At 42.8% G+C, this 27,297-nt stretch overlaps 1 protein-coding gene and 1 pseudogene across 2 annotated transcripts in view; both read right to left on the reverse strand.

Annotated features, from left to right (window-relative positions):
- The window catches only part of LOC121000616 (zinc finger protein 436-like), a 684,763-nt gene that overhangs the window by 626,959 nt on the left and 30,507 nt on the right, over window positions 1-27,297 (reverse strand). The gene's annotated exons all lie outside the window — the stretch shown is intronic.
- The window catches only part of LOC121000618, a 44,268-nt pseudogene continuing 23,177 nt past the window's right edge, over window positions 6,207-27,297 (reverse strand).

Below are 27,297 nucleotides of genomic sequence, written 5' to 3' on the forward strand. Positions count from 1 at the left end.
GAAGAATCTGGAGAAAGCAGCAACAAGCGCCAAAACCTACTATGATCTGAAGACTACTCAAAAGGAGTACCGAATTTCCGATCAGGTTTATCTCTATAACTTCGCCCGGGATCAGGTGAAATAAATGAAGTTCCTGCCTTCCTGGAAGGGACCCTATGTCACCTGTGGTTTACAAGATCAAAATTCCTAAGGGGGATGAATTTGTAGAGAAATGGGTGCATATTAATCAATTACGTGTTTGTCATTCTAGGTCACAACTTCGCCAAATGGAAGGATTACCAGATGATGAGGAGTAAAGAGATAAAGGTTCCAGCTAAAGGTGGAAACCCAGGATTGGTATTGTATAAGCCACTGATTGTACTAACCTATCCTCATGTATTTTCCTCTGTAACTAATTATCTCTTGACTCACTTCTGAATCTAAACTTGCTCTGTTCAAGAAAATAAACTATGCCAAATCAAAGATGTATGAACTCTTTTCTTGTAGGATTGATAAAAAGTGGAAGAGGTATGTGCTCATATTTGTCATACAATGTATTATAGGCGCAAGATGGCATCAAGGATTGTTGCCGTTATCTACGTCGTCCTAATCTTGGGGAAGGAGTGCCACGCCGAGCCGATTGCGGTACCAGGCCCTTCATCTGGGATCATGCTGCAGGATACTACGGGATTCATCTTGACGAATAAGAGGGTTCTATCCCAAAAGATCTACGTCGGCTTGGATCCATGCGTCTTTGTTGAAAGACAGTTCAACGTTTCTGAGATTCAGTCTCCAGAGATAAAGATGTGGTATCAAATGCACGTCGGCTATTCCCAAGAAAGGATTACACAGATCCTGGAACAGACAAGGAAAACCATGACCAGAGATCAGTTTTCAACGAGTCGACGACCAAAGCGGTTTATTTCTGCGGTTGCAGCCGCCATAATCTTTGGCGTAGTGGGCATTGTCATTGCCACCAGTGTATCAGCTGTTAATTCCATCTCTATTAAGACATTGAAACTTGAGATCGGTTCACTGAAAAGGAACCTGATCAGTATTTATGCAGAGATGGAAAATCAGAAGCAATACTTATCGAACTTATATTCCGTTGTGGAGGATACTGTCGTTACCACAAACTTACACTCAAAGTTATTGACTCATTCAATAAATCTTCATGAAAGTAACAAACAGTTTAAACAAGAACTTATATTCTGTGGTGCGTTGGATAAAGTTTTCAGAAAGACTTTAGCAAAGCTCTGGTTGGAATATTACAAACCGAGTCTACGCACCCCGGTTCTTGAAGAATCCGAATATTGCCATTCCAATATAATCCAATTTATCTCTTGGATTACATTGTAATGAAGGGGGGTTTGTTATGCCTTTTCAGTAGTGTAAACAGTTATAGCTACTTATTCTAGTTAAAATGGATATTCATTGCCTTTAAGAGCAATATTGAGTTTATATTCACTATTTTGTATGGATTTTTATTGTAGGCCACAGTAAGTCCATGGGAAGATTACTGCGTCGTTCATAGGAACTAGTGTTATTGTAACAATTAAGCATACACATGGAGTTAGTAGATACACAAAGCCTGCAGAAGTAGAGGCTTCATTGTATTTCTTATCTGAACATGAATTCCAGAAGTGTCTAGATGTTCCATAAAGTATATATTCATGTATCAAGTTTGTCCCTCAGCTCCAAGACAAGGCCTTCAGATCAGGTGTATGTAGTGTTGAAGATATCAGGCGTGTATAACTTAACCCTTAATGGTATGTTGCTTATAGTTTATACAACAGTGCCACCTAGGTATGAGTGGGTAAGACTACAACAGTAGCAAAATTGCATTCTGTGTAGTGTTATGACGTCACATTCCTTATCAATGTACACGCCTATCCGACAATGATGGGAAAGTGCTAAACTAGGAAGGTGTGTTCACTTGATAAGTTTTTAGGTTAAGAAACCACATACCAAAGAAGAAGGGGAACAACAAACACAACACGGAGGCTAATAGACACAAAGGGAGACCCCTGGAGAAGATCCCAATTACCAGGACATTCTTAGAGCTGACTTCCCTTAGACTCTGCATATTATCTGCATTCTTGGTAATGTATAACTTTATTCTGTGTAGTGTTAGTATAAATTAAATGGCTTGATATTTAACCAAAATCCCCATTTTGTGTGGATATATAGTATTAGCGCTACGTCAATATTGTTGCTGTTCAGCTACGATGCATATAGCTGAATAAAGTATCTAATATTGGTTTCCAGGGAAAAACTCTCTGATTAGAATATTTATTCCATAGTCTATATCAAGCTGATAATTTATAAGCTTTATTGCAATACTACCAACACATCCGAGATTAGTCATAGATTTGGCTGAATAAGGGTTTGTATCTCATTTTCTTTAGTGAATTTCTGTGTATATTTAGTTGATGGTAAAACTCATATTTGTAAGCAGAATTTGCATATTAATTTTGTGTTGTTTTTGATACTATAGAGTGCTGGTAAATTGGTGATGTGTCAGCACCATCTAGTGGTATATTTTGGTATTACATTGATTTCATATAGCTTTTGATTTTACATTGATTTTATTGATTGTAATCTAAATTATTTTATAATAAATTTATATTTTTGCATAGACGATTGTGCCTTGTTTTTGCTAATTGCACAAAATAATTAGGTTCTCAATAGAACTCTTTGAGGTGTTTATATGTCCACCTAGGATTAGATACATTTAAAAAAAAAATTATTTGACCCTTTCTTTTGTATAAAGCCATTTGCTTTATAAACCTGACAGTCCGCAAATGGGTCGGCATCCGTTTCGCAATATCGCATTCATTCTCTACGGGGCTGGAAAAGATGCGGAGAGCATCCGCATTTCCGGAACGCGGCTCTGAACTTCCGGGCTGTGGCTCTCCAAAAAAATGTAACATGTCCTATTCTTGTCCGCAATTGCGGACAATAGGCAGTTCTATGGGGGTGCAGGCCGGGTGTATTGCGGATCTGGACGTGTGAATGGACCCTTAGCCGCAGTGTTTATTTTAATGAAAGTGAAGCACCAGATAATACAATTCTTGAAAAATGTGGAGAGGATTTGCGCGCTGAATCAGCAAGAAATGCTGACCCATGCGAAGCAGGACAAGAGCCAGAACAAGAAGTGGAACTTACAATCAACGAGCTAGTAGAACCCACTGAACAACAAGAAATCAGAAGATCCTCTCGGATGACAAAAGGGATACCATCCCGCAGGTTATCATACGCTGCTAAAACACATCAAACACATGAGCCAACATCTTGGGAAGACATGGAAACTTTGCCAAGACGGGAAGCAGATCAGTGGAGAAAAGCAACTGAAGAAAAAAATAAAATCACTTCAAGAAAATAAAACTTGGTCACTAACAGAACTCCCTCCTGGTCGCAAAACTATCGGGAGCAAATGCACTTTTAAAGTGAAATACGATGCAGAAGGAAACATTTATAGATACAAAGCAAGATTAGTTGCCATGGGATACTCCCAGAAATTTGGAAAAGATTACGATGAGACATTTGCTCCAGTTATGAAACATTCCACCATAAGAACACTCCTTAGCATTGCTGCCGGAAAGGGAATGCAAATGAAGCACCTAGACGTCAAAACGGCTTTTCTGTATGGAGACATCAAGGAGGATCTATACATGGAACTAGGGTTGTTTTGGGTATTGAATTTTCGATACCCAATCGATACTTTTCTCTGGTATCAACCTCGATACCAGGATTTGCCTTTTATCGATACTAGGCTGTGCTACTGCACAGCCCAGTATCAGAGAACATGGATCGCGCTGCTCTCAGCGTGCACCATGTTCCCTCAGCAGCACAGGGAGAAGGAGACAGTCTCTTCCTCCCCCTGCGCTGCTCCTGCCACCAATGGGAACGAAGAGGAGGGGAGGGCGCACTGCGCCACCAATGATAATTAACGTTTAATACAAATACAGCCGGCGGCAGAAACACATTGCCGGCACCCGACCTCTGACAGGGCGCTGCGATCCACGGCAATTAACCCCTCAGGTGCCGCACTTATGCACAGGGCAGCAGGGAGAGTGAAGATCCCTTTCACCCTAATAGAGCTCTATTAGGGTGAATAGGACACTATATTTCTGTGATTTTGTTTTATATGCATTGAATGTACCTTTACCTGGCATTTAAACATTCTTTTGCAAGCCATTTGGATTCGTCAACTTTTACTAGACATGGGACTGAATATGTCACAACCCACACCCATCTTTGAAGGCAATCAGGGATGCATAAAGATTACCCAAGAACCAAGCACATTGATGTAAAATATTATCTGCTCAGGGACATGCAAGAACAAGGAGTTATCAACATCCAGTACTGTCCATCAGAGAAGATGACTGCAGATGCACTCACCAAACCTTTGCCATGGGAACGTCGTTGTTTTTTTACAAAAGAGACTGAATGTCGTATAATTATGCACATGCCATTGAGAAGGGGTTTTGGGGATGCAACAGCATGTACCATATACAGTATTGTGTATTAATATCACGACCAGTAGATGGCACTGTATGTTAAGGTTACCAGTTATGTAAATCTGTAAAACTTGTTGGTTCTCTCTCTCTCTTTATACAAAGATGGCTGCTGTTACAGTTTGCTGAAATGTCTTGTATGTAAACCAAGTTCTGCCTCATCACAAGCTACTAGTGTCTTCTCTAACTCACAACCAACAGGCAGAGGTAGCTGATGGCACAGAGGACTGATGGCACTGGGTGGAGCTGAAGGCACAGAGGACTGGTGGGACTGGGGGGTGCTGATGGCACAGAGGACTGATAGCACAGACGACATGGCATCAGGGAAGCTGATGGCACTGGGGGAAGCTGATGGCATGGAGGGGGCTGATGGTGCTGAGGACTGATGGCACAGAGGTCTGATGATTTTAATGATTTTTTTTTCTTATTAGAGTACTCGATTAATTGTTGGATTAATCGATAGAATACTTGATTACTAAAATAACCGATAGCTGCAGCCCTAAATAGTGCCATTACAAAGTACCTGTGAGGTTAGGCTCCCTCTGCCTAACCTCAGAGATGCTGCGATCTAAGGGTTTAAATGGTTTCGGCATCATCGCTGATCCGGGTCACTGTGGCCGAGTGCCTGCTCTATTATACAACCGGCACCCACCATGTATGAAGTGCACTCAGAGCAGCAGCCCTCTCCATACAAGCCCTTGTGCATTATGCCATCCATGTACGGAATTATGCATTGAATAATAGTTTATACATTTCTCAGTAGGGCTGAAACGATTACTCGATTGAATCGAGTAATTCGACCCCAAAAAAAATCCTCTATGCATATTTTTTGCATCGAGGATTCGTTTGTGTCATGTGACCACGGAGCGGGAGTGAAGCGCTTGCCATTACTCATCCGCCGGCCCGTACCACGCTGCACTGTATCCTGACACATCGTCAGATCACAGTGCACGGAGCGCGCACTATGACCCGACGCTGTGTGATGTCAGGACGACAGTGCAGCGGGCGGAGATGATGATGGAGGAGCTGTGGAGCGGCGCCCCTACATGAAAGGTAAGTACTGGCACTGGGGACATGGCTAGGAGGGGGAGCTGGTGGCACTGGGGAGGGCAGCCGATGGCACTAGGGGGGCAGCTGATGGCATGGTGAGGTGATGAGTTTTTATAAAGAAAAACGTTCTTTTAATTAGTGTTATTAGAGTACTCGATTAATCCGAATGCACACGTCCGTGGAACACGGATGTGAGTGTTCCGTGGTATCCCGGCCTGGCATCCTGCTGATAACAAACAATGACGCCGTGCGCTCCTGCTAAGACGACGTGCGCTTCGTGTCGCCGCTGCAGTACAGTAATACACTCGTATGATCTATACGAGTGTATTACTGTACTGCAGCGGCGGCACGAAGCGCATGGCGTCATAGCAAACAATGACGCCGTGCGCTCCTGCTCTGAGCAGGATGCCAGGCCGGGATACAACGCACCACTTACATCAGTGTTCCACGGCCGTGTGCATTCGGCCTTAAATCGATAGAATACTCGATTACAAAAATAGTCGATAGGGCTGCAGCCCTATTTCTCAGTTTTTACTGCAGAGGATTGAAAAAGAGGTGGCTATTAAGTGATGTATTTCTGGGATTTCGATGACTTTTATATACATTTTCTACTTAATTTCCCTCCTGCTTCTAGACTAGACACCAAACGGCAATAGAGAGACAATTTATTATACATGTAGTTCAGGTTGGGACCTTTAACAAGGTTATATCACCATACACTGATAATAAGGATACCAAAAGGGTTAGTAGGGAGGAGCCCCCCCTTTAAATATGTTATTCACTTGTGTGGACTTTCAGGTGAGCCACGAGTCCAGATTTCTGTGAGAAACTTTTATCGCATTGTGAACATGAAAAAAGTTTTGTCCCTGTGTGAATTTTGATATGTTCAGTGAGATGTGACTTCTGCGCAAAGCCCTTGTCACAATAGGAGCACGAGAACGGCTTCTGTCCGACGTGAGTCTTCTGATGACAGTGAAGATTCGACTTCAGCAAGAAGCATTTCCCGCACTCGGAACAAGAGAACGGTTTCTCCCCCGTGTGAATGCGCTCGTGTTTCGTCAGCGTTGCTTTCTGAGCAAAACTTTTCCCGCATTGCAGACAAGAAAACGGCCGCTCCCCCGTGTGGGTTCTCTGATGCTCAACCAATTTCGACTTCTGAGTAAAACATTTCCCGCAAATGAACACTGCTTCTCTCCGTGTGAATTCTTTTATGTTCCACCAGTTTTTCTTTCCTTATAAAACACTTCCCGCACTCGAGACAGGCAAACGGTTTTTCCCCTGTGTGAACACGCTGATGGGCGACGAGCCTTGATCGAAACTTGAAGCTTTTACCGCAGTCTGAGCAAGAAAATGGCTTCTGCCCGCTCCTGCGCTGGACAATTATGCACTGGGCGCAGTGATCACAGTGGGCTTTCTTAAGCGTAGAGACTGGTCCGTTTTTACTAAGGTTAAATGAGGTATAATCAGCAGGGACAGGAGTCTGTATATTCGGGAGAATGGGATTTTCTGAAGGATGTTCCATGAAATAGTCTTCGGTTTCAAGTTTGGGAGCAAAAACAGGAACCTTATCTGTTGGGAATAACAGATATATGTGAAAATGATTTTATATAGTGTCATTTCCACTTTGTTTTTGTGTCATATTGTCTATATATGCTACAACGGGTCCTAATGGCGAGAGGGATCTGATGTTTAGGACCTCCACTGATCTTGTGAGGCCATGTGTCCACCTGGAACTGGACTTATGTTCCAGTAGCATTCTTGGTACCAGTGGATACCCAACAATTCTACTCTAGAGCCATTTTTAGCACATATTGCATAATAGTCTTAGGCTACCCTTGCAGAGTTTTCCTAAGCACTTAACAATTTAGATATTTTTATGGCCTTTAGACTTTTTTTATTGAAGCATTTAAAATGCTTTTTTCCCTAACATTTTTAAACTCCTATTGAGATGTAAATTGAAAAAAAAAAAAAAAAAAAACAGAGACCGTGCTGCATTAACTAACACCTCTGCAAAGGCAGTTTAATCACACCTAACAGCTTCAATGATGGAAAAATCCTACCTTCAGGAGGTGTCTGACCTCATGTTAATTATGATAAATAGATTATGCTGATTAACCCTTTCATGACCAAGGGTCATTGATGCCCCAGTGTCCAGGTCAAAATTTACAAATCTGACATGCGTCACTTTATGTGGTAATTGCTTTGGAACACTTTTATTTATCCAAGCCATTCTGAGATTGTTTTCTCGTGACATATTGTACTTCATGATAGTCATACATTTGAGTCAATATATTTCACCTTTATTTATGAAAAAATCCCAATTTATCAAAAATTTGAAAAATCACAATTTTCAAGATATCAATTTCTCTGCTTCTAAAACAGAAAGTCATGCCTAATAAAATATTTACTACTTAACATTCCCTATATGTCTACTTTATGTTGGCATCATTTTGGAAATGTCATTTTTTTTTTTTTAGGACGTTAGAAGGCTTAGAAGTTTAGAAGCAATTCTTAAAATTATTAAGAAAATTTCCAAAACCCACTTTTTAAGGACCAGTTCAGGTTTAAAGTCACTTTGTGGGGCTTACATAGTGGAAACCCACCATAAATGACCCCATTGTAGAAACTACACCCCTCAAGTTACTCAAAACAGATTTTACAAACTTTGTTAACCCTTTAGGTATTCCACAAGAATTAAAGGAAAATGGAGATGAAATTTCTAAATTTCACTTTTCTGGCCGATTTTCCATTTTATTCCATTTTTTTCTTTAACACATTGAGGGTTAACAGCCAAACAAAACTCGAACCTTTATTACCCTGATTCTGTGGTTTACAGAAACACCCCACATGTGGTTGTAAACTGATGTAAGGGCGCACGGCAGGGCGCAGAAGGAAAGGAACGCCGTATGGTTTTTGGAAGGCAGATTTTGCTAAACTGGTTTTAGATGTCATGTCCCATTTAAAGCCCCCCTGATGCACCCTTACAGTAGAAACTCCCAAAAAGTGACTATTTTGGAAACTAGGGGATAAGGTGCCAGTTTTATTGATACTATTTTGGGGTACATATTATTTTTAATTGCTCTATATTAAGTTTTTTGTGAGGCAAGGTAACTGGAAAATGGCTGTTTTGGCACAGTTTTCATGTGCTATTTTTATAGAGCAGGTTGTTACGGACGCAATGATATCAAATATGTCTACTTTCTTTGTTTGTTTGTTTCAGTTTTACATAATAAAGCATTTTGAAAAAGAAATTATGTTTTGTGTGTCCATTTTCTGAACGCCATATGTTTTTATTTTTCTGCCGATCGTCTTGTGCAGGGGCTCGTTTTTTGCAGAAAGAGTTGAGGTTTTTATTGGTACCATTTTTGGGTATATAGGATTTTTTGATCATTCATTATTACACTTTATGGGGCAACGTGACCAAAAAATTGGCTGTTTTGGAACAGTTTTTATTTATTTATTTTTACAGCGTTTATCTGAGGGGTTAGGTCATGTGACAGTTATATAGAGCAGATCGTTACAGACGTGGCAATACCTAATATGTATACTTTTTCTTATTTATTTAAGTTTTACACAATAGCATTTCTGAAACCCAAAAAAATGATGTTTTAGTGTCTCCATAGTCTGAGAGCCATAGCTTTTTTATTTTTTGGGCGATTGTCTTAAATAGGGTATAATTTTTTGTGGGATGAGGTGACGGTTTGATTGGTACTATTTTGGGGGTCATAAGCCTTTTTGATCGCTTGCTGTTGCACTTGTGATGTAAGGTGACAAAAATGGCTTTTTTAGCACGTTTTTTTTATTTTCACAGTGTTCATCTGAGGGTTAGGTCATGTGATATTTTTATCGAGCAGGTTATTACGGATGCGGTGATACCTAATATGTACACTTTTTTTTATTTATTTCACTTTAACACAATAATAGCATATTTGAAATAAAAAAATTATGTTTTAGTGTCTCAATGTTCTAAGAACTATATATTTTTTTATTTTTTTAGCGATTTTCTTATGTAGGGTCTCATTTTTTGCGGGATGAGGTGACGTTTTTATTGGTACCATTTTGTTTGATATACACCTTTTTGATCGCTTGGTGTTGCACTTTTTGTGATGTAAGGTGACAAAAATGGCTTTTTTTACAGTTTTTTTTATTTTATGGTGTTTATCGGACGGGGTCTATCATGTGATATATTTATAGAGACGGTCGTTACGGACGCGGTGATACCTAATATGTGTGATTTTTTTTTTTTATAGGAAAAGGCAATTAATTTTTTTCATTTTACATTTTTATTTATTTATTTTTACTTTTATTATTTTCCCTTTTTTTTTTTTATCAAGTCCCTCTTGGATCTTGAAGATCCAGTGGGGCTGATGGCTGTACTATACTTTGCAATGCTCTTGCATTGCAAAGTATAAACAATCAGATGCCCTGTAGGTGGCAACATTGGACGCTTTTACAAAGAGTCCGGTTGCCATGGCAACCATCGGGCGCTGCCATCGCAGCGCGGCAGCCCCGATGTTGGAGAGAGGGAGCCCCCCTCCCTCTATTAACCCCATGGATGCCGCGGCATCTATGAGGTTACAGCAGAGTGTCAGCATAGAGCTGACACTCTGCTGATGGCGGCGGCTCAGGAATGGAGCAGCCGCCATCACACACAGCAGGGGGACCACACGGCATGGGGCAGCCTTGAAAAGGGGGGGGGGGGGGGGTACGGCCAGCATTGAGGGGCAGCGCAAATGGGGGCAGGAGGCGGACCGCATAAGGGCACTGGGCAGGCTGCAGGAATGTGGAATGCGAGAGGGGGGGGGACTTCATAAGGGGCAGGCGGGGACAAGGGGGGGCTTGGCGCACAGATCGGGGGGCACAGATCCGGGGGGGGGCACGAGGACACTATCTGATTGCACAGACTAAACAATCGGATCGATTGCCGGCAAGGGGCCACTCTGATTGGTCCCTTTGCCGGCATTACTGCACTGTATGCTGTCCGTGAGGCACAAGGGCAGGGGCAGAAGCTTTAATCCAAGCGCAGAGCTGCCATGACGTCTATACACGTGGTAGCTGCACGGGGTATGTGCAGCTATCACGTATATATACGGATTGCAGTCGTGAAGGGGTTAAAGCATGAGTCACCACAGTTTAATGCCAACATTTATTGTACAAGTCTAATTCTAATTGAGAAAGTCAGTTGGATGAGAACAGCTGATCGGCAGGGTCCTAGGTGTTGGACCCCCACCAATCAGATGCTGATAACCCTATCAGTTACAAAGAGTTGTAAAACCCCTTTAACCTCTTAAGGACACAGGGCGTACAGGTACGCCCTGATGTCCTGGTACTTAAGGCCGGCGGTGGTACTTAAGTACCTGTGGCCGGCGGTGATCGGAACAAGGTGCCTGCTCAAATCATTGAGCAGGCACCTTGGGTCAATGCGCGGGGGGGTCCCGTGACCACCCCGTGTCGGCGATCGCCCCGTTTGCGGCTTTTACGGGAGTTGCGGTGGGCGGTTGGAGGTGCCATCGGGTCCCCGTGCGGCTGTAAAGGGGACCCGATGGCATGGAAGGCAGCGCGCTGCCTTCCGGTGACGAGCCTGTGAGATCCAGCCCCCTGGATCTCACAGGCAGGAAGCTGTATGAGTAATACACACTGTATTACTCATACAGCCAATGCATTCTAATACAGAAGTATTGGAATGCATTGTAAAGGGGATTAGACCCCCAAAAGTTGAAGTCCCAAAGTTGGACAAAAAATAAAGTGATAAAAAAAAAGTTGAAAAAATAAAGTTTCCCCCCCAAAAATTAAAAGTTTCAAGTAAAAACAAAAACGTAATTTCCCCCAAATAAAGTAAAAAAAAAAAAGAAAAAAAAAAAAAAAAAGTAGACATATTAGGTATCGCCGCGTCTGTATCGACCGGCTCTATAAACATATCACATGACCTAACTCCTCAGATGAACATTGTGAAAAATAAAAACTGCGCTAAATAAACCATTTTTTTGTCACCTTACATCACAAAAAGTACAACAGCAAGTTATCAAAAAAGGCGTATGCCCACCAAAATAGTATCAATCTGTCATCCCGCAAAAAATGAACCCTACCTAAGATAATCGCCCAAAAACTGAAAAAACTATGGCTCTCAGAATATGGAGACACTAAAACATGATTTTTTTTTTGTTTCAAAATGATATTGTGTAAAACTTAGATAAATAAAAAAAGTATACATATTCGGTATCGGCGCATCCGTATCGACCGGCTCTATAAAAATATCATAAACAATATCAAAAACATATGGGGTGTTTCTGTAAACTACAGAATCAGGGCCATAAATATTGAGTTTGGTTTGGCTGTTAACCCTTGCTTTTTAACTGGAATAAAAATATTAAAATGGAAAATCTGCCAAAAAAGTGAAATTTTGAAATTGTATCTCTTTTTTCCATTAATTCTTGTGGAACACCTAAAGGGTTAAAGTTTGTAAAATCTGTTTTGAATACCTTGAGGGGTGTAGTTTCTAGAATGGGGTCATTTTTGGGTGGTTTCTATTATGTAAGCCTCACAAAGAGACTTCAGATCTGAACTGCTCCTTAAAAAGTGGGTTTCTGAAAATTTCAAGATTTGCTTCTAAACTTCTAAGCCTTGTAACATCCCCCAAAAATAAAATATCATTCCCAAAATAATCCAAACATTAAAAAGACATATGGGGAATGTAAAGTAATAACTATTTTTGGAGGTATTACTATGTATTATAGAAGTAGAGAAATTGAAACTTAAAAAATTGCTAATTTTTCAATTTTTTTTGTAAATTTGGTATTTTTTTATAAATAAAAATGAATTTTTTAAAATCCATTTTACCAGTGTCATGAAGTACAATATGTGACGAGAAAACAATCTCAGAATGGCCTGGATAAGTCAAAAAGTTTTAAAGTCATCACCACATAAAGTGACACTGGTCAGATTTGCCAAAAAAGGCCTGGTCCTTAAGGGGAAAATTAGCCCGGTCCCAAAGGGGCCAGTCACATTTTTTCCCCCAGTGTTCCAGTGGTTATTATAACCAGTGCTGAGCCAATCAAGCTTCAGATCCTAGATGCGAAGTCGATTCGCTCCAAACTTCGTTTTAATGCTGTACGGAGATGGCTCTGGCAAGGCGAGTTTACGAGATTTCGGTGAATAACTTAAGCCATCGATTTTTAAACTGTAAAACATGGATCTGAAGTTAAAAAATCTAATCCCGAAGTTCTTCACCCAAGTTCCGCGAGATTTTTGGAATAACGAATTTGCCTCGCTGGAACCCATACATTTGAATGCTGTACGGAGACGAATCTCCGTACAGCATTCAAATGAAGTTTGACCGAAGCACGGTCAACACTAGTTATAACTATATTTTTTATTCAGTTTATGAGCTCTTCAATTTTGCGGGACGAGTTATAGGTTTTTTAGGAACCATTTTGGGGTACATAAAGTGTGTTAACCACTTCCAGACCGGGCCATTTACCCCCTTCCTGACCAGGACTAATTTTGCAAATATGACTTGTGTCACTTTATGTGGTAATAACTTTGGAATGCTTTTACTTATCCAAGCCATTCAGATAATGTTTTCCCGTGACACATTGTACTTCATGTTAACCACCTCAGCCCCTATGGCTTAAACACCCTGAAAGACCAGGCCACTTTTTACACTTCTGCACTACACTACTTTCACCGTTTATTGCTCGGTCATGCAACTTACCACCCAAATGAATTTTACCTCCTTTTCTTCTCACTAATAGAGCTTTCATTTGGTGGTATTTCATTGCTGCTGACATTTTTACTTTTTTTGTTATTAATCGAAATTTAACGATTTTTTTGCAAAAAAATGACATTTTTCACTTTCAGTTGTAAAATTTTGCAAAAAAAACGACATCCATATATAAATTTTGCTCTAAATTTATTGTTATACATGTCTTTGATAAAAAAAAAATGGTTTGGGTAAAAGTTATAGCGTTTACAAACTATGGTACAAAAATGTGAATTTCCGCTTTTTGAAGCAGCTCTGACTTTCTGAGCACCTGTCATGTTTCCTGAGGTTCTACAATGGCCAGACAGTACAAACACCCCACAAATGACCCCATTTCGGAAAGTAGACACCCTAAGGTATTCGCTGATGGGCATAGTGAGTTCATAGAACTTTTTATTTTTTGTCACAAGTTAGCGGAAAATGATGATTTTTTTTTTTTCTTACAAAGTCTCATATTCCACTAACTTGTGACAAAAAATAAAAAAAGTTCTATGAACTCACTATGCCCATCAGTGAATACCTTGGGTTGTCTTCTTTCCAAAATGGGGTCACTTGTGGGGTAGTTATACTGCCCTGGCATTCTAGGGGCCCAAATGTGTGGTAAGGAGTTTGAAATCAAATTCTGTAAAAAATGGCCGGTGAAATCCGAAAGGTGCTCTTTGGAATGTGGGCCCCTTTGCCCACCTAGGCTGCAAAAAAGTGGCACACATGTGGTATCTCTGTATTCAGGAGAAGTTGGGGAATGTGTTTTGGGGTGTAATTTTACATATACCCATGCTGGGTGAGATAAATATCTTGGTCAAATGCCAACTTTGTATAAAAAAAATGGGAAAAGTTGTCTTTTGCCAAGATATTTCTCTCACCCAGCATGGGTATATGTAAAATGACACCCCAAAACACATTCCCCAACTTCTCCTGATTACGGAGATACCACATGTGTGACACTTTTTTGCAGCCTAGGTGGGCAAAGGGGCCCACATTCCAAAGAGCACCTTTCGGATTTCACCGGTCATTTTTTACAGAATTTGATTTCAAACTCCTTACCACACATTTGGGCCCCTAGAATGCCAGGGCAGTATAACTACCCCACAAGTGACCCCATTTTGGAAAGAAGACACCCCAAGGTATTCCGTGAGGGGCATGGCGAGTTCCTAGAATTTTTTATTTTTTGTCACAAGTTAGCGGAAAATGATGATTTTTTATTTTTTTTTCTTACAAAGTCTCATATTCCACTAACTTGTGACAAAAAATAAAAAATTCTATGAACTCGCTATAGCCATCAGCGAATACCTTGGGGTGTCTTCTTTCCAAAATCGGGTCACTTGTGGGGTAGTTATACTGCCCTGGCATTCTAGGGGCCCAAATGTGTGGTAAGTAGGTAAATGACCTGTGAAATCCGAAAGGTGCTCTTTGGAATGTGGCCCCTTTGCCCACCTAGGCTGCAAAAAAGTGTCACACATGTGGTATCTCCGTATTCAGGAGAAGTTGGGGAATGTGTTTTGGGGTGTCATTTTACATATACCCATGCTGGGTGAGATAAATATCTTGGTCAAATGCCAACTTTTCCCATTTTTTTATACAAAGTTGGCATTTGACCAAGATATTTATCTCACCCAGCATGGGTAAAATGACACCCCAAAACACATTCCCCAACTTCTCCTGAATACGGAGATACATGTGTGACACTTTTTTGCAGCCTAGGTGGGCAAAGGTGCCCAAATTCCTTTTAGGAGGGCATTTTTAGACATTTGGATATTTGGATACGCTTTGGGGCCCCTAAAATGCCAGGGCAGTATAAATACCCCACATGTGACCCCATTTTGGAAAGAAGACACCCCAAGGTATTCAATGAGGGGCATGGCGAGTTCATAGAAAAAAAAAAATTTGGCACAAGTTAGCGGAAATTGATTTTTTTGATTTTTTTCTCACAAAGTCTCCCTTTCCGCTAACTTGGGACAAAAATTTCAATCTTTCATGGACTCAATATGCCCCTCAGCGAATACCTTGGGGTGTCTTCTTTCCAAAATGGTGTTATTTGTGGGGTGTTTGTACTGCCCTGGCATTTGAGGGTCTCCGCAATCATTACATGTATGCCCAGCATTAGGAGTTTCTGCTATTCTCCTTACGGGTAATGAGATTTTTTTTTTCCGTTCAGCCTCTGGGCTGAAAGAAAAAAATGAACGGCACAGATTTCTTCATTCGCATCGATCAATGTGGATGAAAAAATCTCTGCCAAAAAAAGAAAAAAGGAGGGGAAAGGCGTCTGCCAGGACATAGGAGCTCCGCCCAACATCTATACCCACTTAGCTCGTATGCCCTGGCAAACCAGATTTCTCCATTCACATCAATCGATGTGGATGAATAAATCCTTGCCGGGATTCTTTTTTTATATATACAAAGTGTTTGCCAAAGTATATGAACACCACCACCTCCTCAGCTCATATGCCTCGGCAAACATATCTTTTACTGCAGAGGAGAAATCTCGTCTTGCAGCGCCGCATACACCGACTTGCGTGTAATCTGACAGCAGCGCAATGCTTCTGTCCGAATGCACATCAGTGCTGCAGCTAGTCGATCGGTTGGTCCACCTGGAAGGTAAAAAAAACTAAACAAAAAAGAAAAAACCAGGCCGCAACGCAATAAATTTATTAACTTTTGAACAGAACATATAAACTTTTTTTTAACTTTTTTAACTGAACGTTAACTTTTTTACTTACCGGTATTTTTTTTTTGTTTAGTTTTTTTTACCTTTATAGAACAAACCTCTCCTTCCCCATGGGACAATGTGCAAAGCGCAAATCACCCAAAGATGTGGCGAAGTACGTTATGCACTTTATCCCAGGTGAAAGGAGAGGTTTGCAGCAGCTGTGAGTAAAAGGGCCCTAATAGCCCTGTGTGCCTGTCCTGTGAGATGTGATCCCTATGCCAGGTGTACCTGTGTGTGGTACTTCCGGAAACACTCTCCAAAGCATAGGGCAGGGTGGTCAGGACAGTCAGGACAGAAATAGCGGGTGTCACGCCTTATTCCACTCCTGCTACAGACACGACATCTTTTTCGGGGTGACGGTTGGGTTGAGGTACCAGGAACGACACTGGGGAAATGTCGCTCGTGTAGACGGCTAACTACACTGGTGGTTGGGGCCACGGAACCTTCTGGATACAGGAGGTTCTCAATGATCTCTTCCTGGAATTTGAGGAAGGATCCTGTTCTCCCAGCCTTACTGTAGAGAACAAAACTATTATACAGCGCCAATTGAATTAAATATACAGACACCTTCTTATACCAGCGTCTGGTTATGCGGGAAACTAAATACGGAGACAACATCTGGTCATTGAAGTCCACCCCTCCCATGAGCGCATTATAGTCGTGGACTGAGAGGGGCTTTTCAATGACACGGGTTGCTCGCTCAATTTGTATTGTCGTGTCTGCGTGAATGGAGGAGAGCATGTAAACGGCACGCTTGTCTCTCCATTTCACCGCGAGCAGTTCTTCGTTACACAAGGCAGCCCCCTCTCCCCCCTTGCAAGACGGGTGGTAACGAGCCGTTGGGGGAAGCCCACGCGACTAGTTCGTGCGGTGCCACAGGCGCAAATCCGTTCTAGAAACAAATGCCTAAAGAGGGCCACACTTGTGTAGAAATTGTCCACATAAAGATGGTACCCCTTGCCGATTAAGGGTGACACCAAGTCCCAGACTGTCTTCCCACTGCTCCCCAGGTAGTCAGGGCAACCGACCGGCTCCAGGGTCTGATCTTTTCCCTCATAGATCCGAAATTTGTGGGTATAGCCTGTGGCCCTTTCACAGAGCTTATACAATTTGACCCCATACCGGGCACGCTTGCTTGGGATGTATTGTTTGAAGCCAAGGCGCCCGGTAAAATGTATTAGGGACTCGTCTACGCAGATGTTTTGCTCTGGGGTATACAAATCTGCAAATTTCTGGTTGAAGTGGTCTATGAGGGGCCGAATTTTGTGGAGCCGGTCAAAAGCTGGGTGGCCTCTGGGACGGGAGGTGGTGTTGTCGCTAAAATGCAGGAAACGGAGGATGGCCTCAAATCGTGCCCTGGACATAGCAGCAGAGAACATGGGCATGTGATGAATCGGGTTCGTGGACCAATATGACCGCAATTCATGCTTTTTAGTTAGACCCATGTTGAGGAGAAGGCCCAAAAAAAATTTAAGTTCGGAAACTTGGACTGGTTTCCACCGGAAAGGCTGGGCATAAAAGCTTCCCGGGTTGGCGGATATAAATTGTGTGGCATACCGGTTGTTCTCTGCCACGACTAAGTCCAAGAGCTCCGCAGTCAAGAACAGCTCAAAAAATCCCAGGGCCGAACCGATTTGAGCCGTCTCAACCCGAACTCCAGACTGGGCGGTGAAAGGGGGAACTAATGGTGCGGCTGAAGTTGGTGACTGCCAATCAGGGTTTGCCAGCACCTCAGGGACTCTAGGGGCTCTACGGGCCTGTCTGTGCGGTGGCTGCGACGGGGTAACTACTGCACGTGCCACCTTACCAGCTTCAACTGCCCTTCTGGTGCTCGCCACATCACCATGTTGTACGGCAGTGCTGGTACTAGGTCCAGGGAGGGCTGCGCTGCTGGTGTATGCCTCACCACGTGATCCGGCAGCGCCAGCCCCACTCTGCTGCTCTTGAAGCGGATCCTGCACAACCTGTGGTCTAGCGACACGGGGCCGGGTACGCCTGGTTCTATCAGGGACCTCCACCTCCTCGTCCGAACTTTGGGTCAGAGAGCCACTGCTTTCTACAGGTTCATATTCTGACCTGCTAGATTCGTCAGATGAGGGTTCCCATTCCTCATCCGACTGGGTCAGAATCCTGTAGGCCTCTTCAGAAGAATACCCCCTGTTTGACATTTTAGACTACTAAATTTAGGGGTATTCCCTGAGACTACCCAAGAAAAAAAGCAAGCCTGTCTTACAAAGGGGAGGCTAGCGAAGTACCGGAGGCCGCTGCGGTTGATAAAAAATATCAAAACTGATTTTTTTATCGCCGCAGTGCGTGTAAAATGAATGTGCAGTGATCAAAAAAATATATATTTTTTGTCACTGCGGTGGGGCGGGCGTGGGTGAACGCACGTGTGGGTGACCGATCAGGCCTGATCGGGCAAACACTGCGTTTTGGGTGGAGGGCGAACTAAAGTGACACTAATACTATTATAGATCTGACCGTGATCAGTTTTGATCACTTACAGATACTATAAAAGTACAAATGCTGATTAGCGATACGCTAATCAGCGAATCAGTGACTGCAGTGCGGTGGGCTGGGCGCTAACCGATCGCTAACTACCTAACCAAGGGGCCTAAACTATCCTAAAACCTAACAGCCAATACTAGTGAAAAAAAAAGTGTCAGTTTACACTGATCACTTTTTGTCTTTCACTAAGTGATTGACAGGGGCGATCAAAGGGGTAATCAAAGGGTTAATTGGGGTGCAGGGGGTGATCTGGGGCTAAAGTGTAGTGTTGGTGCTACTCACAGTTCAGTCTGCTCCTCTGCTGGATCCAACCGACGAAAAGGACCAGCAGAGGAGCAGACAAGCCATATAACAGATCATATTTACTAATATGATCTGTTATATGGCTTGTGATTGGTTTTTTTGAAAATCGCCAGCCTGCCAGCCAATGATCATTGCTGGCAGGCTGGTGACGAAATTGTTCTTTAACTTTTGCCGGCCCGCGATGCGCATGCGCGGGCCGGCTTTGAGCGAAATCTCGCGTCTCGCGAGATGACGCGTATATGCGTGACTGTGCGCAGCGCTGCCACCTCCGGAACGCGAATTTGCGTTAGGCGGTCCGGAGGTGGTTAAAGGGCTTCTGTCACCCCACTAAACTTTTTTTTTTTTTTTTGTGTACTTATAATCCCTATACTGCGATTTATCCATACATAATGTGATTAATCATTTTGGTTCAGTAGATTCTGCTAAAAACGTACTTTTATAATATGTAAATTACCTGTCTACCAGCAAGTAGGGCGGCTACTTGCTGGTAGCAGCCGCATCCTCCTATCATAATGACGCCCCCTCCGCATGTTGATTGACAGGGCCAGCGAACGGGATCTTTCTCTGCTGGCCCTGTTTGCATTCAAAATCTGGCGCCTGCGCTGTAACGGTATTCAATCGGCGCAGGCGCACTGAGAGGCGGACGCTCGCTCGGCCGCCTCTCAGTGCGGCTGCGCCAACTGAAGACAGGTACGGCGCAGGCGCCAGATTTTGAATGCAAACAGGGCCAGCAGAGAAAGATCCCGTTCGCTGGCCCTGTCAATCAACATGCGGAGGGGGCGTCATTATGATAGGAGGATGCGGCTGCTACCAGCAAGTAGCCGCCCTACTTGCTGGTAGACAGGTAATTTACATATTATAAAAGTACGTTTTTAGCAGAATCTACTGAACCAAAATGATTAATCACATTATGTATGGATAAATCGCAGTATAGGGATTATAAGTACACAAAAAAAAAAAAAAAAAGTTTAGTGGGGTGACAGAAGCCCTTTAACCACCTCCGGACCGCCTAACGCAGATTCGCGTTCCGGAGGTGGCAGCGCTGCGCACAGTCACGCATATACGCGTCATCTCGCGAGACGCGAGATTTCGCTCAAAGCCGGCCCGCGCATGCGCATCGCGGGCCGGCAAAAGTTAAAGAACAATTTCGTCACCAGCCTGCCAGCAATGATCATTGGCTGGCAGGCTGGCGATTTTCAAAAAAACCAATCACAAGCCATATAACAGATCATATTAGTAAATATGATCTGTTATATGGCTTGTCTGTTCCTCTGCTGGTCCTTTTCGTCGGTTGGATCCAGCAGAGAAGCAGACTGAACTGTGAGTAGCACCAACACTACACTTTAGCCCCAGATCACCCCCTGCACCCCAATTAACCCTTTGATTACCCCTTTGATCGCCCCTGTCAATCACTTAGTGAAAGACAAAAAGTGATCAGTGTAAACTGACACTTTTTTTTCCACTAGTATTGGCTGTTAGGTTTTAGGATAGTTTAGGCCCCTTGGTTAGGTAGTTAGCGATCGGTTAGCGCCCAGCCCACCGCACTGCAGTCACTGATTCGCTGATTAGCGTATCGCTAATCAGCATTTGTACTTTTATAGTATCTGTAAGTGATCAAAACTGAGCCGCCCTACTTGCTGGTAGACAGGTAATTTACATATTATAAAAGTACGTTTTTAGCAGAATCTACTGAACCAAAATTATTAATCACATTATGTATGGATAAATCGCAGTATAGGGATTATAAGTACACAAAAAAAAAAAAAAAACTGTTTAGTGGGGTGACAGAAACCCTTTAATGGTAAACTTGAGTCAATATGTTTTACCTTTATTTATAAAAAAAAATCCAAACGTTAACGAAAATTTGAAAACATTCACTGTTTTCTAAATTTGAATCTCTCTGATTTTAATACTCAATAATTAACATATGTCTACTTTATGTTGACATCATTTTGGTAATGTAATTTTTTATTTTCTTTTAGAAGCAATTTTTTAAGTTTTTAAGAAAATTTCCAAAGTCAACTTTTTTAAAGACCAGTTCAGTTCTGAAGTCACTTTGTGTGGCTTACATAATAGAACCGACCCATAAATGACCCCATTTTAGAAACGACACCCCTCCAACTATTCAAAACGGGTTTTATAAATGTTGTTAGCCCTTTAGGTATTCCATAGGAATTACAGCAAAATAGAGGTGAAATTTCAAAATTTCAATTTTTTTTTGCAGATTTTCCATTTTAATAATTTTTTTCCTGGAACACATCAAGGGTTAACAACAAAACAAACCTCAATATTTATTACCTTGATTCTACAGTTTGCATAAACACCCCATATGTGGTCGTATACCGCTGTATAGGCACATGGCAGGGAACAGAAGGCAAGGAGTGCCATATGGTTTTTGGAGGGCAGATTTAGCTGGAATGGTCTTTGGGCACCATGTTGCTTTTGAAGAGGCCCTAAGGTAACCCTACAGTGAAAACTCCCTAAAAGTGACCACATTTTGTAAACTACACCACCCAAGGAATTTTTAAAGGGGTCTAGCGAGCACTTCACTCAACAGGTGTTTCATAGAATTTTTAATACTTGGGTGTGAAAATGTAAAAAAAAAAAAATAATACATTAAATTTTTCAAGAAAATGGTGCTTTAGGCCTAAACTTTCATTTTCACAAAAGATAACAGGAGAATATCCTCCCACAATTTGCTACCCACTTTCTCCTGAATACAGTAACACCCCAATTGTGGTCGTAAACTGTTAAACTGGGGATACGCCAGGGCTCAGAAGGGAAGGAGCGGCATCTGGATTTTCTAACATGGAATTTTCTGTCATGGTTCTTAAGAGCGATAACTTTTTTTATTATTTTGTTGAATGAGCTGCGTGAGGCTTATTTTGTGCAGAACAAGCTGTAGTTTTTATTGGCACCATTTTAGGGTACATTTGGTTTTCTGGTTCCTTTTTGTCTCATTTTTTGGGAGGTGAAGTCACAAAAAAAGCTGTTTGGTGTCATTTTTTTAAATTTTTTATACCGTTTAGTTTATGGGGTGAATCATAATATTTTTATAGATCTGGTAATTACAGACGCAATGATACCAAATATGTCTATTTTTTATGTTTTACACAATAAGAGCATTTTTAGAAAAAAAAAAAGATTTTTGTACTTACCGTAAAATCAGTTTCTCATTCAATGCATTGGGGGACACAATACCATGGGTATATGCCCAGCTACCACTAGAAGGCACTAGATATAAAAAAAAAGGTTGGCTCCGCCCAGGTGGGCTGTACCCTCTCCACTGCACTAGGCTATTCAGTTTGTACCAATATCAGTAGGAGAGAGAAACAAAAGCGAAGAACCAACATGTCCTGGACCGGGAAAGGAAAGAGCCGCAGCCCGGTGATAGGGAGAGTAAGTAAAACAGAGGGTGGGATATCTGTGTCCCTCAATGCATTGAACGAGAAACGGATTTTACGGTAAGTACAAAAATCCAATTTTTTCGTTAATAGCATTGGGGGACACAGTACCATGGGACGTCCAAAAGCAGTCCTCGAGGGTGGGATTGAAATCTCATGCAAAAAGGGTGCACAGGAACCATGTGACCCAATAGGACCAGGAGAGACCCTAGCATGAAATGGTTCCAAAGAAAAAAATATGAAAATTACTCTTACCGGTAATTGGATTTTCCCTTAGCCTCCACAACGGCACTTCCTGAGGACAGAATGAAGGAAGAGAAATTTCTTGACTGCAATGAAATTTAGATACCACTTTGGGAAGAAATTCAGGAGAATGTCTTAAAACAATTCTATCTTCCAGTATTGTAAGGTATGGAGGCTGAATTGAAAAAGCCTGAATCTCTCCGACTCTTCTAGCTGTTGTAATTGCAAGCAAAAAAAAACGGTCTTAAAGGTTAACAGTCTCATAGATATGTCTCGAATGGGCTCAAAGGGAGAAACCGAGAGGACAGAAAGAACTAGATTTAACTCCCAAGATGGGACTGAGAATCTGAATCTTTGGTGTAATTTACTAGCGCCCCTAAAAAACCTTCTAATTAGATCCGATTCAGCCAGTTTCTCCCCCATAAAAGCACTTCGTGCTGATACCTGTACATTTAAGGTGCTTATTCTAAGACCTCTGTCTAGTCCTGATTGGAGAAAATTTTGTACTAGTCCTAGGTCCGGGGGCCTAAACGGGTCCCAGGAATTTTTAGAGAAAGTCAGAAAAGCGTTCCAGAATCTTAGATATATTTTTGAAGTAACAGTTTTTCTGCTGTGCAGTAAATTATCTATTACCTTTTCAGATAGCCCCCTCCTTCTCAAGATGTTCCGTTGAATCTCCAGGCTGTCAGATGGAGTTGCGGACTGCTGGGATGAGGAACCGGGCCCTGGAGTAGGAGATCTGGAAGAAGGGGAAGGTTCCAGTAATTGTCCCCTGCTAGAGATTTGAGTATCAGAAACCAAGTCCTTTTGGGCCAATACGGGGCTATTAATATCAATTGGGATCCTTCTATCACTTTTGTCAGGACTTTTGGTATTAGAGAGAAGGGAGAAAAGGCATACAGGAGACCCTTCGGCCATTTCTGTGCTAAGGCATCCACTTGCAGCGGTGTGTCTTTGTAAGAAAGGGAATAAAACTTGCTGAGTTTCTTGTTTTTCTTTGAAGCGAACAAGTCGATTAACAGTGTTCCCCATCTTGCCGAGATCTGGTCGAATACTGTCAGGTTTAAGCTCCATTCTCCCTGTCTCAATTTATCTCTGCTCAAGAAGTCCGCTAAATGATTCTTTTTCCCCTTTATATGGACCGCTGTCAGCGATTTTAGGTTTGCTTCTGTCCAGACAAATATACTGTCACCTTCAAGAGGCGACGACTTTTTACCCCCCCTGTTTGTTTACGTAAGCAACTGTGGTCGAGTTGTCGGAAAATATTTTTACATGATTTTGGACTAGGGATGGAGCAAAATATTTGAATGCTTGCCAGACTGCCTGAAGCTCTCGCATGTTGGAAGATGGCCAGATAAGGCTCTGCTGCCATAGACCCTGACATGTCCTGCCCTTCAGGTGAGCACCCCAACCCTGGCTGCTTGCATCTGTCGTCACTACTAGTTGCTCCGTCTGCCACCATTCTACACCTCTGGAAAGGTTCTCTTCTCTGAGCCACCAGGTAAGAGAGCGCTTTATATGGAGAGGAATTTCCAGCTTTTTGTTTAGAGAGATCTGTCTTCGGTCTCAGGATCGTAACAGGAAGGATTGAAGTGCTCTCGAGTAAGCCTGGGCCCATTTCACTGATGATATTGTGGAAGTCATTACCCCCAGAATAGTCATGATTTCTCTAATGGAGGCCCTGCGTATTTTCTGAAATTTTGCTACTCTTCGAATCAGGTCTCTCTTTTTTCCCCCTGGAAGAAAGGAGGACGTTAGATGAGAAGAATCTAGGAGAACTCCTAGAAAAACTTTCCGATAATGTGGAACTAGGTCTGACTTCTTCATATTGATGATTCAACCCAACTGTGATAATGTTCCGATTACCGTCTGCAACTGCAAGAGAAGGGACTCTGTCGTTGAGGCTGTTATTAACAAGTCGTCTAGGTACGAAATCAAGCCTATTTCTGACTGGTGGAAGAAGCTTAAAATCTCTGCCATAATTTTTGTAAATACCCTTGGGGCATAGGATAGTCCAAAGGGAAGAACCCGGAACTGGAAATGACTGATTCTCCCCCGAATCCAGACTGCCATTCTTAAAAAAGTTTGGTAACGCGGATGGATTGGGACGTGGTAGTAAGCATCGGATAGATCTATTGTTGCCATTACTTAATATCCCTGTATATTAGGTTGATTGTGGACCTGACTGTCTCCATTTTGAACTTCTTCCGATTGCCATGAGGATCCCTGATTTTTCTTCTTTTGATCTAATGCAGGACGTTTTTGGGCACGAAAATTACGTCTTTGATGAAAAAAACTTTGACTCGGTAGGGAAGCCCTTCTTCCTATCGGAGCCCTTTTCTAGAATATCATCTGGTGTCTTCCCAAATAAACGATCTCCCTCACAGGGGATGGCACAAAGTCTATTTTTTGATGCCGCGTCTCTACTCCACGACCTTAACCAAATCGCCCTACGGGAGGCGTTTGATAAGGCTGATAATTTCACAACATCTGCCGAAGTGTCAGTCAAAAAGTTGGAAGCTTGTTTCAGAATTGGGATGGAGGCCAGAATGTCCTCCCTTGGAGTGCCTGACTAAATATAATCCTCCAATTGAGTCAGCCATAATGACAGAGTTCTTGCTGTATAAGTAGCCGATATTCCTGGACGTAATGAAGCCAGACTGCTTGAAGATTCCCAGGACTTCTTGAGGAGGGACTCACACTTCTTGTCCATAGGATCCCTAAGGACTCCCAAGTCTTCGAAAGGTAATGTGGATCTTTTAGAAATTTTAGCCACTGGCGCATCTACTCTTGGGGCTTTATCCCAAGAGCTGGAATCTTCCTCAGCAAAGTGATACTTCCTCTTAAACATTTTAGATGCTGCCTGTCTTTTTCCTGGATCCTTCCATTCGTTTAAGATTAACTTTGTGATGTTAGAATGAACCGGGAATACTCGTTTCATTTTCAACCCTAGTCCTAAGAACATCTGATCCTGGATGTCAAAGGTTCTTTTGACTCATCTAAATTTATTGTTGCCCTGATGTTCTTAAGTAAGGTTTCAGTCTCCTCAATAGAAGGGTCCGAATCAGAAGAAGCGTTTTGTTCATCCGGCTCAGAAGACTGTTCCTCGATCACAGAAGGAACAGTTCTAGAGGTGGATGGTTTTGGAGAGACTACCAGTAGTCTTGCTTCGATAGCTGCTCCAATCTCTTCTTTAATTAAGGATCTCAGGCTATCAAGAATAGAAGGTGATTCCTCGGATACCACTCTATTTATACACTTTTGACAAAGCGACTTTTTAGTGGCTGGGGATAATGTCTTCTTGCACATTTGACATTTTTTCTTCTGTGATGGTTCTCCCGAAGATCTCTGACTCTCCCTCCCCTAGATAAAAATTATGAGGGTGGAGAGTCAGAACTGGGTAATTTAAATAGACTTCAGATAGGAGAGCCGTCACCCAGAAAAATAGAGGAAACACCCTGTGCTCATATAGGGTGATAATATTAATGTCCTCAGGGAGGAGGCTTACCGGGCTTGAAGGCCTAGGGGCATCAGTGGTCTTCTTTGCTGTATCCATCTCTCCAGGGACAGACATAGTGGTGCGAATGAAAACACCTCTGTTCCTCTCTGTAGTCGCTTACCTGGAGAACGCCGATCTGATTTGAATCTGCCGCCTGAAAACTAGGTAGGCGCGATGACGTCACTTCCTGCGCTGAGTTCCAACAGTGGAACACAGCACGCCACGAATAGCCTCTTTGTTTAATGGGGAGCCCGGGGCAGCCAGCATACGCCGGACTAAAGCCATAGGGGAGTAGGAGCAGTACACCAAAGCTCGTGAACCTTCCCCCTGTAAGAGCCCCCCGGAAAATTTTCTGGGACAACTTACCGAAGGCCCTGCACACCGCCGATCTCCACCTGCCACTTGAGGGACAGGAAAACAACTGGTGAAGGTAAAGAGGAGGGGGCTTTTATACGTTGATCTCCGTTGTTTTCCTGTCCCTGTAGAGGCGGGTACCCTCCAGGAAGTGCCGTTGTGGAGGTGTGGGGAAAATGGGAGATTGTCAGGATCCCAAGGACAGGTGCCTGGTAAACAAGGCCTGCAAGAAGGAACAAAGGGAAACACCCAGCTCCACCCGAGGTGGGGAAAAAAAATAAAGCGCTAGAGGAGAAGGGACAGGACCAGATGACCTGCGCGAGAATCAAGAGTTGACCAAGAATGCACTAGAGAGCCCTAGGAAGGATCTAGAAGAACTAGGTCTCCCCCTGAGGAAACAGGAGAGTAGCACAGCAACGTCTGTTGGTAACGACCTAGCGCTCTGCATATGGAAGTACTTAAGTTGGAAACAACCTAGCGCTCTGCATAGATAAGGAAGCTTCAGGGGGAGAAGCCCCAAGAGGACAGCCCCAATAAGACAGAATAGACTATGAGGGTGCCTGGCAGGAGATAAAATGCCTGGAAAAAGGATGGAAGCAGTCCTCAACCAAAGACTAAAACTTTAAGTTGTCTCGGAGCAAAACACGGCCAGTCCGTGGCCAACCACATGTAAAGGCCAGGGTACAGAGGAAACAACGAAGCACTGGAGGCTAAACGCTTGAGAGAAATCATAACAAAGACTCACAAGGGAAGGGAGCGAGCTTCCTTTTACAGCAAGGAAGGGGGGAAAGAGAAACACCCTATGGGAAGGAGGAAGCCTCTTCCAGTCAGAGAAAACAGCCGACCCCCGGAGGAGGGGGGTCTTAGGTAATGGTCAGAGGAAGGGAACGTAAAGACCTGCTTCCCATACAGAGGAGGCGAGGAACAAGCCTCTGAAAGACATAATATCGCTGTGAAATGTAAGACCAGAG

Source organism: Bufo bufo, chromosome 5, assembly GCF_905171765.1.
Source record: "Bufo bufo chromosome 5, aBufBuf1.1, whole genome shotgun sequence".
NCBI classification, from domain to species: domain Eukaryota; kingdom Metazoa; phylum Chordata; class Amphibia; order Anura; family Bufonidae; genus Bufo; species Bufo bufo.